The sequence below is a fragment of the Canis lupus genome, chromosome 24 (genome assembly GCF_011100685.1).
Source record: "Canis lupus familiaris isolate Mischka breed German Shepherd chromosome 24, alternate assembly UU_Cfam_GSD_1.0, whole genome shotgun sequence".
In the NCBI taxonomy this organism is placed as follows: Eukaryota; Metazoa; Chordata; class Mammalia; order Carnivora; family Canidae; genus Canis; species Canis lupus.
In genome coordinates this window covers 37,718,191-37,729,284 of record NC_049245.1, presented here as the reverse complement: position 1 = coordinate 37,729,284, position 11,094 = coordinate 37,718,191, and the positions used below count along the sequence as shown (strand labels likewise).

At 46.6% G+C, this 11,094-nt stretch overlaps 1 long non-coding RNA gene across 1 annotated transcript in view; it reads right to left on the bottom strand.

The window, feature by feature from the left end:
• Window positions 1-895: 895 nt before the first annotated feature.
• The window catches only part of LOC102152749, a 41,340-nt gene continuing 31,141 nt past the window's right edge, over window positions 896-11,094 (bottom strand). The window contains exons 4-5 of the long non-coding RNA XR_005377974.1: window positions 1,544-1,709; window positions 896-1,044 (exon numbers count right to left, since the gene is read on the bottom strand). This is a non-coding gene — a long non-coding RNA (uncharacterized LOC102152749). The remainder of the gene's footprint in view (window positions 1,045-1,543; window positions 1,710-11,094) is intronic.

Genomic DNA, 11,094 nt, shown 5'->3' with positions numbered 1-11,094 from the left:
CCCCAGAGCGCGGTTCCTTCTCGCAGGGAGGCTGTTTAAAACAGTACTGGCCGCGCCAGGGAAGTGAGGAGGAGACCCTCCAGTGCCCCCCCCCCCCCACCTGCAGAGGGGCCGGCCTGACCTGGGGGTGGGGGCGGTTCATTCCACCGCAGTCCTGGGGCCTTGCGCTCATCTGCCTACTTCAAACCCCTCCTGACTCCTCGTACATCCTTCCCAGCATGTGGGTGACAAGCTTCCGTTTTTTCATGTTCTTGGACTCCTCTGCCTCTGCCCTAGAATGAAAGCGCCGAGGAGTCAGGACCACATCATCTCGCTGTTGAGCAGGTGGCATGGTACCTGACTCCGGGCAGGTACTCGGATAATGGCTTTGCTGGGCGCTGGTGCCCAGGGAGTGTGGTTTTTCCGTGCTAACTTTGCCCCACCTGGGCTCAAAGGTGAGAAGCCCATCTTTCCCCCTGGAGCTTTTCAATTCACCAAGTGTTTATTGGGGAATTTCAGGTCTTTCCTGGCCATTTTGAGTGGAAGTACAGATGAAAAGGATTCCATCTCGGGCAGCCTGGGTGGCTCAGCGGTTTAAGCACCTGCCTTTGGCCAACGGCATGATCCTGGAGTCCCAGGATCGAGTCCCACGTCAGACTCCCTGCATGGAGCCTGCTTCTCCCTCTGCCTGTGTCTCTGCCTCTATCATGAATAAATAAATAAAATCTTAAAAAAAAAAAAAAGGATTCCATCTCAAACTGAATAAGGCTGTGGCCTTCCGCCCCCTGTTCAAAAGCACCTGCTGATATGTGACTCAAGCTGTGCTGGACACGAATTGTGGTGTTGTGATGGGGCAGCTTCACAGTTTGATCTCCAGACCCCTCAATACCCTTAAAGATTATGGAGGGCCCCCAAGTATTGTTTGTGTATGTTATGTCTTTTTAATATTCATTATATGAGAATTAAAACTGAGGATGTTTAAACACAAGAACACACAACACACAGTCCAGGAGTCATCAGGGTGATATCATCACATATGTCCTTTCTGGAACCACCACTGGATACCTGTGAGACAATGGGGATGAGAAAAACAAGTGACATGTTCAGTATTAGGAAAATAGTTTTAGCTTTGAGAATCCCCTAAAAAAGGGATGCCTGGGTGGCTCAGTGGTGGAGCGTCTGCCTTTGGCTCACCCCAGGTCGTGATCCCGGGGTCCTGGAATCGAGTCCCACATCATGTTCCCTGCGGGGAGCCTGTTTCTCCCTCTGCCTGTGTCTCTAGCTCTCTCTGTGTCTCTCATGAATAAATAAATAAAGTCTTTAAAAAATATATTAAAAAAGAGAATCCCCTAAAAAGATCTCAGGGCCCCCACTTTAAGAACCATTGAGTAGAAAACTTGTCACAGCCTTTAGGAACCTTTATTCTCAGCTGTCACTCTCCCCTTCCCAGTTGCCAGGGCCCCAGTTCAACATAAGCCACTGCCGGGTGGTTGAGCTTTATTACTGTTATCCATACTGATTTATCAGGCCCTTTTCAAAAGGAAGTTCATGGATGCCAACACACCTGCGTGGGCCCCGCATTCCTGGAGGTGTTGTCATGTCCTCTCTCCCCTCCTCCGGGTGTGGTATCCCTCTTGGACTTTCTTTTCTAGACGGGAGGGACAGGCCAGAGCTTCCTGGATCTCCTGAGTGGAATTTGCTCTGAGGCTTGCGTCACAGGTGCGCCCGAGCTGTGTAAGGAAGAAATGTGGAAAACAGTTTGAATTTGATAAAGGTGTTGTGGAGGAGGGGAACCCTTTCATTCTGGGAGGTGTTGTGGCCACAAGTTTGTTGGCAGAGCCTGAATTTCAGACTTCCTTGAGAAGCAAGGAGCCCAGAGACACAACACAGAGGAGGTCTTATATTTCTGTTTCTTTAGTTCCCAGGCTGAACCCTAATCTCATTTCTCTCTGTCACCTCTCCCCACCCCCAAATCCTCAGGCCAAAGCTGATCAAGGCCTTAGTGTGGAATGAAAAGCTAGTCTCATGCTTGGGAGAATTAGTACCCAGTGAGTTCGTGAGATAAGTAAGGTGAGTATGACACGGGCTTGATAAATTATAGGTTCTCAAAATCATTAGTTGGGAATGGGCTACCCCTGATTATCACACCCACACACCGTCAGGTCCTTCCAGCCTGTCTCTGTCCTCGTCCTCTGAAAAAGCCAGTGGGGGTTACATTTGTGCTGTATCCTCCTCAATACTTTCTGTCTTTAAGTTCTACAACTTAACACGACTTTTGTGTTCATTTGGAATCGATCTTGTGAAGTGGAAAGAGTCTAATTTTTCACGATTAGTTTTATTGATTCATGTCTTATCCAATAATACTTCTTTCTTTCCTTCCTCCTCTAACGCATAGAAAAGAAAAAAAGGAAAAAGCTAGAGGTGCCAAGAAGTCATATATACTGGTGGCGAGATTTTATTCAAGACATTTCTCTTGCCAGCTCTTTTTTCTCCTTGATTGCTCAAGTTCCAGTTTTGATGGAGCTGGTTAATAATTCTTTGAGAAAGAGCTGAAGTGTATATTTATGAATCTCAGACTACTCACCAAAGCATTTTTAAGCCCTTTAGCAGAGGTGGAATTAAGTCATATGACTGGTTTTCTGGTTAATAGCTTATAACACTTTGGTACTTTGTGTGGGGGTGAGGTGGAGGTGCTCAAAGCTCAGGAAACTCATGAATTACCTCCTGTAGCCTTTAAGAAGCTAGATGCCCTTTTAGGTAAAAGCCCATCTTCGTGGGAGGCGGTATGTGCCAGGCACAGTGCATGAGCCCTGCCCTCGATAAGTGTGCCCTCTGACCTCTTCTCTCTCGAGGACTCAATTTCTCCATCTGTGAATGCAGCCACTGGATGAGCTCATCTCCACAATCTCTTCCAGCTCTTAACATTCTATGGTTCCCCAGGGATAATGGAGATTGATCATTATTTCAACATTATGAGGGATGAACTAGAATGAAAAGGGTAATCTTTCCATCAAGCTCAACAGACAGGCTGCAGTCATCAGTTAAAATATTCCAGTTCCTGGAGGTGTTGATGAAGATGATGATACTTAACAAATATGAGGGTCCTACCTGGCTCCAAGAGCTGTGGCAAGGGCTTTCATGTGGATTATTTTATTTACTTTTAAGTGACATGAAAGAGACTTAGTTTGGAAACACTCATCTTAATTTTTTTTTCTAAGAGTTTATTTATTTGAGAGAGAGAGAGACAGAGAACATGAGTAGGGGCAAGGGAAAGGGAGAAGAAGCAGGCTCTCCACCTAGCAGAGTGCCTAATCTGATCCAGGACCCTGGAATCATGACCTGAGCTGAAGGCAGATGCTTAACCGATTGACCAGCCTAGGCTCCCTAAGATCTCAATTTTTTGTCAAGTGACAGATGTTAACTTGAGCCCTTGCTCTGCTCCTCACTGGCTGGGTGACCTTGACCTTGTTCCTTTACCCACTCAGAACCTCAGATTCCTCTTTCATGAGAGGAGACATAAGTGGTCACCTCATCACATTGTTGCAGGGATCAGATGAGAAACTACATGAAGCCGCACTGCCAACCATCAAATGCAATATGCATACTAGTGGTTATTATTTAGCAAGTAATATTGCCTACCAAAGCCTTTGGCAGAATTTCAAGAAATCCCTTGAAATAAAACAGAAATGTGTAATAAACCATTCTTGTTTCCACACAGGGTGGCCTTTTAATGGACATCTCTTAGCTGAGATGCAGCCCATAGCAGTTAAGAATGAGACTCTCAGGTGCCTACGTTCAAATCCTGCCTCTGCTATTTCCTGGCTGTGTGACCTCGGGCGAGCTCTTAACTTCTCTGAGGTTCCATTTCATCATCTGTAAAATGAGGACAGTAAGAGAGTTAATCGTCCTCCTTCATGTACAGAGCATTTAAAAGGCCCTAGTGCAGAGTAAGGACTTTGTAAATGTGAGCTATTATTGTCATTATGGCTAATTATTTTTATTACCTATTGCCATAACAGAATTCGTTAATGAAATAAGTATCTAAAGCCTCAACTATGTATGTAACACTGTTTTTCGCATGGAGACAGAGGGCAAAAAGTGAAGATACCATGTCTACTTCAGTTTACACTGTAGATAGGTTTGGCAAATACCCATGAGCACCTACTGTGGCTCACACAGGGAAACGCAAATCTAAATACAATAGAGTCCTTGCTTCCAAGGAACCCAGGGCTAGCTGAGAAATCAGAGTCAGGGAGAGACGTCTTCAGGAAGTGGTGGCCACTAAAGTTAAGGGTGGTGGTGGGATCTCTGGGACAATCCAGAGATCACATTTGACTCTACTACCACCCACCTGTGGGACACATCTTAATAGTAATAATAGCTAGCCTCTTTGAGTTAATAAGTATTTATTGTCTATTATGTGCCAGGTGCAATTCTAGATGGTGAAGAGGACATGACAAAAATCCCTGCCCTTCCGGAACAGACATTCCACCGGGTAGAGACAATACACAAGAGAATTAATCAAAATGTATATAGTGTGTTAGTGACAGAAGTCCTGGAGAAAAATAAAGCAGGGAGGAGAGATGGGGAGGCCTGTTGGGTGGGGGGCAAGATGCGGAAGGAGAAAGAAAATTCAACATAGGGTGGCAGAGGCAGGCTCTCAGGGAAGCTGGAGGTGAGACAGAGATCCTCCTGTGTCTCTGTGTGTTGGGTGGGTTGTAGGGGATCCTGAGCGGGGAGGGAAGGCTTCCTTCCAGGCAGGGGCTCAGCGTGAGTGTGAGGATTAAAGGCGATAAAGCTCACTCTGTGCCTGGCACACGGCAAGTACTCAGAAGACACCAGCTGCTATTTTGAGCCATTACTCAGTGCTGAGGCCATGGTATGAAGGGGGGGGGGGGGGAGGTGGGAGCAGAAATGAGAGAATGACTAAGTCAGCCTGGAGGGGGGGTCTGGAGTGTTTCACAGTGCAGTGACTCTGGTTAGTGCTAGGGCAGAAGAATGAGTAGGAGTTTGCTAGAGGCATGGCGGGGAGTGGGACGGGGGAGGAGGCATTCCAGGGAAAGCCAGCTTTGCAGCAGAGGTGTGGGGGCGGGGAAAGAACATGGTGTGTTCCCCAAGCCATGGCGTGGTTGCGTGGGTGTGCCGGGTGAGGACCCTCTCTGGAGGTGGGGGCTGGAGAAGTAGGTGGAAACCAGATGAGAAGGGCCTCAGATGCCCTCGCAGCGAGTTTATGCTTTCCCCAGTTGGTGCTCAGAGACTCCTCTAATGTTTACAACTGGGCAATGAAAGGATCAGATTTATATTTTCATAAGCTCTACGGAGGAGGGAGGCACTGGGGGCAACAAGTTAGTTAAGTGTTGCGGGGAAGGGTGTAATTAAAAGGCAAAATGAATGGTATGGCTTATGGGACACAGGGAGGAGGCAGGACATCCCATCCATCCATCCATCCATCCATCCATCCATCCATCCATCCAATTCATGATTAGTGAGGTCCAGCTATGCACCCAGCACAGGAGAGATGCTGGAGTTGCAGTGGGGACCAAAGCCATCGCTCTCTATGAGGCAGACAGATAAGTGAACCCAACTTGGGAGGGGGGCAAGGAAGTGTCACAAACATGGCTGTTTATGGCCCAGGCAGGTAACTGAAGGGAATGGAGAAGCTGGGCGGGGCCTGCAGAGAATTCCTGCTCCAGGACAGGGCTCACCTCCAGCCTGTGAGGCTGTGGGAGAATGCGGGCTTTGTAGTGGCAGGTCTGCTGATTCTGTAAGAGGCTGGACATTTTTATGTGAAACTTCCTGATTTTTAAATGTTGGCAACTGATCAGAGTGTGGTGACTGAGAATAAGTGTGAGTGTGTGTGTGTGTGTGTGTGTGTGTGCTTTCTACTAAGGATGGGTTGTAAGAAAAGCTCTGAGGACATGATATTTATAAGGTGTTGGTGGTGTGGAGAGAGACGGGCATGCGCCAAAGATCCAGGTGGGGGAAAAACTTGGTTTGGGGAATTAAAGGAAAGCCTCTGCCTGGAACTTCAAGAACAGTTCCAAAAGAGACCCAGTGTGAGAGTGTGGACAGGGTTAGGACAGGTAGGGTCTTTGCAGGTCCTGGTGTAGGGTTTGGGTTTTATTCTGAGTTCACAGAAAGGCTATCACTGAATAATCAGAGACAACTTTCAGGTCTATGGGATCATTCAGATTCTGGATTCCAGATGTAGAAGAGGGACGAAGGAAGAACAGTTCTAGGGACGAAAATGGTGAAAGCAGAGCAGTTCTCAAAGTACATCAGCATCTTTGTGTAAAAAGGATGTGCAAGCTGAAGGACTACGAGGCAGGCAGCACCGTGGGATGGATTCTGAGGTCCTGGAAAACCTTGGGAAGTGACATTTGAAAAGGAGGTTGGTGCCATGGTATGGAAATCACTGAACCAAGGGCCTTGGTCTCTTCTGGATCTCATCTTGTGGGCCAGAGTGCCCCCAATGTGCCTAATCATCTTGGGTGCTTATTAAAAATGCAGATTCCAAGGCTCCCCTTCTGCAAGCCCATCTCTGGAGGTCTGGAACCAGGCCAGGAACCTATCATTTTAACCACTGTCTGTGGGATTTTCATGTCGAGTGAGTTTGGGAAGTGCTGATGTAGGTGCTGGGGATCATGGGGTGTCTCTGACCTGGGAGTCAGAAGCTGGTGTTTTAAGGCTGACTTGAGGGAAGACAGATGGCAGGCAGACCAGTGAGGAGGCCCTTGCATTTGTCAGGACACAAGACTTGTGACGGTCTTGTGAAAGGGGCTCTACTCGGTTCCTAGGGCTGCTGTAACGAAAGTACGACCTAAACCAACAGAAATCTGCCCTCTCACGGGTCTGAGGCCGTAATTCCAAAATCAAGGCCAGAGTTGGTTCCTTCTGGAAGCTGTAAGGGAGAAGGTCCCAGGCCTCTCTCCTTAGCTTCTGGGGGTTGCAGGCAATCATTGGCGTTCCTGGCATGTAGGCATGCCACTCAGCATCACACGGATTTTCTCTATTTTAACCTTTAAGTTAGATGCTGCCTGAAGGTTGAGGGAGATAAGGAGGGAAAAGACTACAAGATTTGTTGAAGAGCTGTTTGCCTGGCATAGAACAGATTCTCCGGAAACTTGTTCTGTAAACGGCAAGAAATATTTCCTGGGGACTTTGGGGGTGTCGGTTTAGTGGTGTAAGGATGAAAGACACACAGAAGGCCCTGTAGAGTGGACACTAAATAAACGAGGACCATGGCAACCAATGGCAAGGAATAAGATGGATGCTGGAAGTAGCTGTGAATAATAGCAGCTAAGACTATGGAGTAGTAAAATGTGCAGAGACTGTTCCTAAAGCATTTACACTGTACTCTAGTTTCATCTTAGGGTGATTGACTCGTCCTGGTTTGCCTGGGACCTTCCCAGTTTTATCCCTGAGAGTTCTGGGACAATCCTTCAGTCTCTGGCAAACTCACTTTTGTCTTCACAAAAACATAAGGATTTAGGTGCTATTATCACCTGCATTTTACAGAGGAGGGAACTGAGGCTCAGAGGTGTCAAGCAACTTGCCCAGGGCCACACAGGTAAGGGGTCGAGCTGGTACTCAAACCTAAGTAGTTGGGCTCCAGGGCTCTCACCATTTTGTGTTGCCTTTTATAGAGTTAAGTGAATTTCAATTGTTGGTTTAAAAATATTCCTTCCTTTACAAAGTACATAATTTTGTTTGGAAGCAGAAAGCACGCCTATGTCCTTTTCCCCTTGCCCTGAGACAATCCAACAGGTAAGAATGGCAGTTAAGAGTCAGGTTGCAAGACTTGTTGCCTTCTAGGAGCCTTCTAGAAACATGATACTCTCCAGGGGATGTGCCCCACAGCCCCGGCATCTGATCAGAATTCCTCATGGGATTTTTTTCAGCAGAGGGAGTGTGGTTCACTATGGAGAGGAGTTTCCAAAATGAAAATAAACCAACAAACAACCCAACTTGTTAGTGCAGATCCAATGACTTAGCCTTATTAAATTCAACATCAGGGAGAAAAGAACTAAATCATTTATAGAAACCTTTCTTTTCCCTCCTCAGGGGACATTTAAGAACCAAACGTATTTTTTTTTTTTTAATTTAAGGGAATGCCAAATTTTTGAAAAATCATACCAGTGATGAAGGCTTAAGAACAACAACAAAGCCAGCCAAAGCTGATGCCCATGATCTCATGCTCTCTCTTGGGAAACACAGAAGAAAGCAAGACCCAGGAAGCCAAGAGGGTGAGAGAGGTGGGTGATGATGGGGAGCACAGCAGGGGAGCCTGGTTCAGTTCCTGGCATGGTTGCCTCTGTGCTGAGCTGGACAGGGGACCTTACCTCTCCGAGTCCTGTGTCTAAAAGGGGCTGAGTAACTACCTCACAGGTTGTACCAAGAATCCCACCAGATTATAAATGTGTCCCTTAACACTGTTTCTGGCACATGCCACGTGTTGAATTAATGGTACCTATCACTGCTCAAGACTCCTTTGGGCTTGCACTTTGGTCTATGATTACGAAGAGCCCCGAGCTAGCGTTTGTGGGAGGCTCATGCCACGTCAGGTCAAGCCTGAGCTAAGTGTGCTATGCACATTCTCTTATTCACTCCTCACATTAACTTGGTCCTGTTGTTATCCCACTCGTAGTGTGGGGACTGGGGCGAGCCAGGGAGGACGAATGGCACACAGTGGGTAGGGCTTTGGACTCAGGTCCATTCCAACCCTGCTTTCTATGACACTTTACAGGGAAGCTTAAAAACAAAATGGGCAGTCATTTTTCTAGTTTCGGGTCTCTTTAGGTATAATGAGGATCTATTTGTTTCTGGAAAGTGCCTATAGCAAATTGCAAAATGGAGCAAGGTATGCCCAGCAGCCTTCTGGATCGGGGAGTTTTTGCACGAGTTCTGAGGCAGAAACTTCAGGCTGAAGTTGTTTCTCTCACGGTTGAACCTGCGCCCCACAGTGGGACCCTGCCCACTCCTCAGTTTCTTCACCCTGAGGCAAATGGTCCAAAAGCTTCCTCTTAAATAGCAGTGCTTAAAATAAGAGCTTTGTGCATGTGCCCTGTGTTTTCTGTTCCTTGTTCAGGCTGGTAAGGAGAATGTTTATCTTAGTCTGCTATCTTTGTCTGACTTTGTAATCATGAGCAGTGAATGTTGCTTTTTATTTGTGTGTGGCCCTCGCCTCACTGTTCCCTGGACATCTCCATGACTCGGGGGAAAGATCTCCCAGCTTCGTCTTCAAAATCAGGAAGAGAGAGCACTGATGGATGCTCCTATCAAGTCTGGCCGTGACCCTGAAGTCCTCTGCTCTTGCCCTTTGCATGGCCTGAATGATAAACTGAGATTCTGGGCACCCCGCTCCCACCCCGTGCCTTACTCTTGCTCATTCACATAGTCATTCAGATGCCAAACATGGGGTGCCTTGCCGCAGTGTGGATGACTCTCTTCTTTCCAGCAGCTCGGTGCTTCTCAGAGATACTGCTGAAGGACCAGTTGTTAAAGAATTTTCCAATCATTGCAGGTGCCTATCTTTGTAAAATATAACCAAAACGAACTGCTGGGGGGAAAAAAAAAACTAAATAAAAAAATCCCAAAGACCTATCAAATGCAGGCCCTGCTTTTTAAATTTTTTTTTTTTTTTTTTTTTTTTAGGAAATGTCTTTTTTTTTTTTTTTTATAGTCACACACACAGAGGGGGGGCGGGGCAGAGACATAGGCAGAGGGAGAACAGGCTCCATGCACCAGGAGCCTGACGTGGGATTCGATCCCGGGTCTCCAGGATCGCGCCCTGGGCCAAAGGCAGGCGCTAAACCGCTGCGCCACCCAGGGATCCCCAAGGCCCTGCTTTTTTAGTTAAGGCTCAGCAGACCTCATTTTGAACAGTATTGTGCTTGAGCCCACAATTACGATACAGCATGCTAAGTGTCCCCTTAGGGATGAGGTCCCAAAAGATAGGAAGAGAAATAGGTTTGTAGGAACCCAGAGGAGGTAATCTTGTGTACAGTAGAAATAGCCTTGAAAAACTCGTCTGGAACCTCCATTTCCCACTTGCCAAATAGACCACCCCACAGGCTGGCACGTGTAGCTGATGCAGAAAGCACTGGACACACCCGAATCTAAGAATCACTGCAAATCTCTCATCATGGGTTGATGGTAGGTCAAGAACTCAAACTGCTTAGATGAGACCCATATAGATCTACCTTATATTACTCCACAGATTAAAATCTTTTGAAGTAATTTTTATTATAAAAGTAAAGCATTTTGTAGGGGAAGACTAAGTTTCCCCTTCACCCTTCCTTCAAGATCTTTTGTTATATATATAACAAAAATTGTATTATATACATACACATATATATGTTTATATATATATTTGTTTATATATAAAATATAGCAATGTGCATATACCATGCAGGTATTTTTGCTTGTTTCACTCAAGAATATATCATAGTGGGGGCACCTGGATGGCAGTCAGGTAAGCCTCAGACTCTTCATTTTGGCTCAGGTCATGATCTCAGGGTTGGAAGATCCAAACCCCATCTCAAGCGCTGAGCTGGGTGTGGAGCCTGCTTATGAATCTCTCTCTCCCTCTCTCTGCCCCACCCCCTACCACTGCACATGCTAAGGAAAAAAAAAATCACGGTGATACTTCCACTTTACTACTTACATTCTTCATTCTTTTCTCCAGGCTACCTTGTTTTCCAAGGTATAGGTATGCAGTAACTTATTTAGATAGTCTTGTGATGGTGGACGTTTAAGTCATCACTACTTAGTGTTTCAGTGAACATCTTGTGCATCTGTCTTGTGCACTCCTGTTTTCCTCTAGTCCTAGTCCAAGAAACCAGCGGGTGTGCACATTTAAATGTGTAGGATACCGCCAAAGCTGTCTTCCTGAGGGGCAGTGCCATCATCAGCAGAGTTTAAAGTTGGAAACTGCACCGTTGAACTTATGCCTCCTTCTGCCAATCGACAGGCAGAACAGGGGAAGAACTTGATGGAAGTCACATGCGGGTTCAAGACACAGTCAAGAACATAGCCTCCTGACTCCCTGTCCAGGGAGGTCCCTCTGTTTTTATCAACCTCTAACAGTGCTATGGTCATTTACCTTGACTGCTC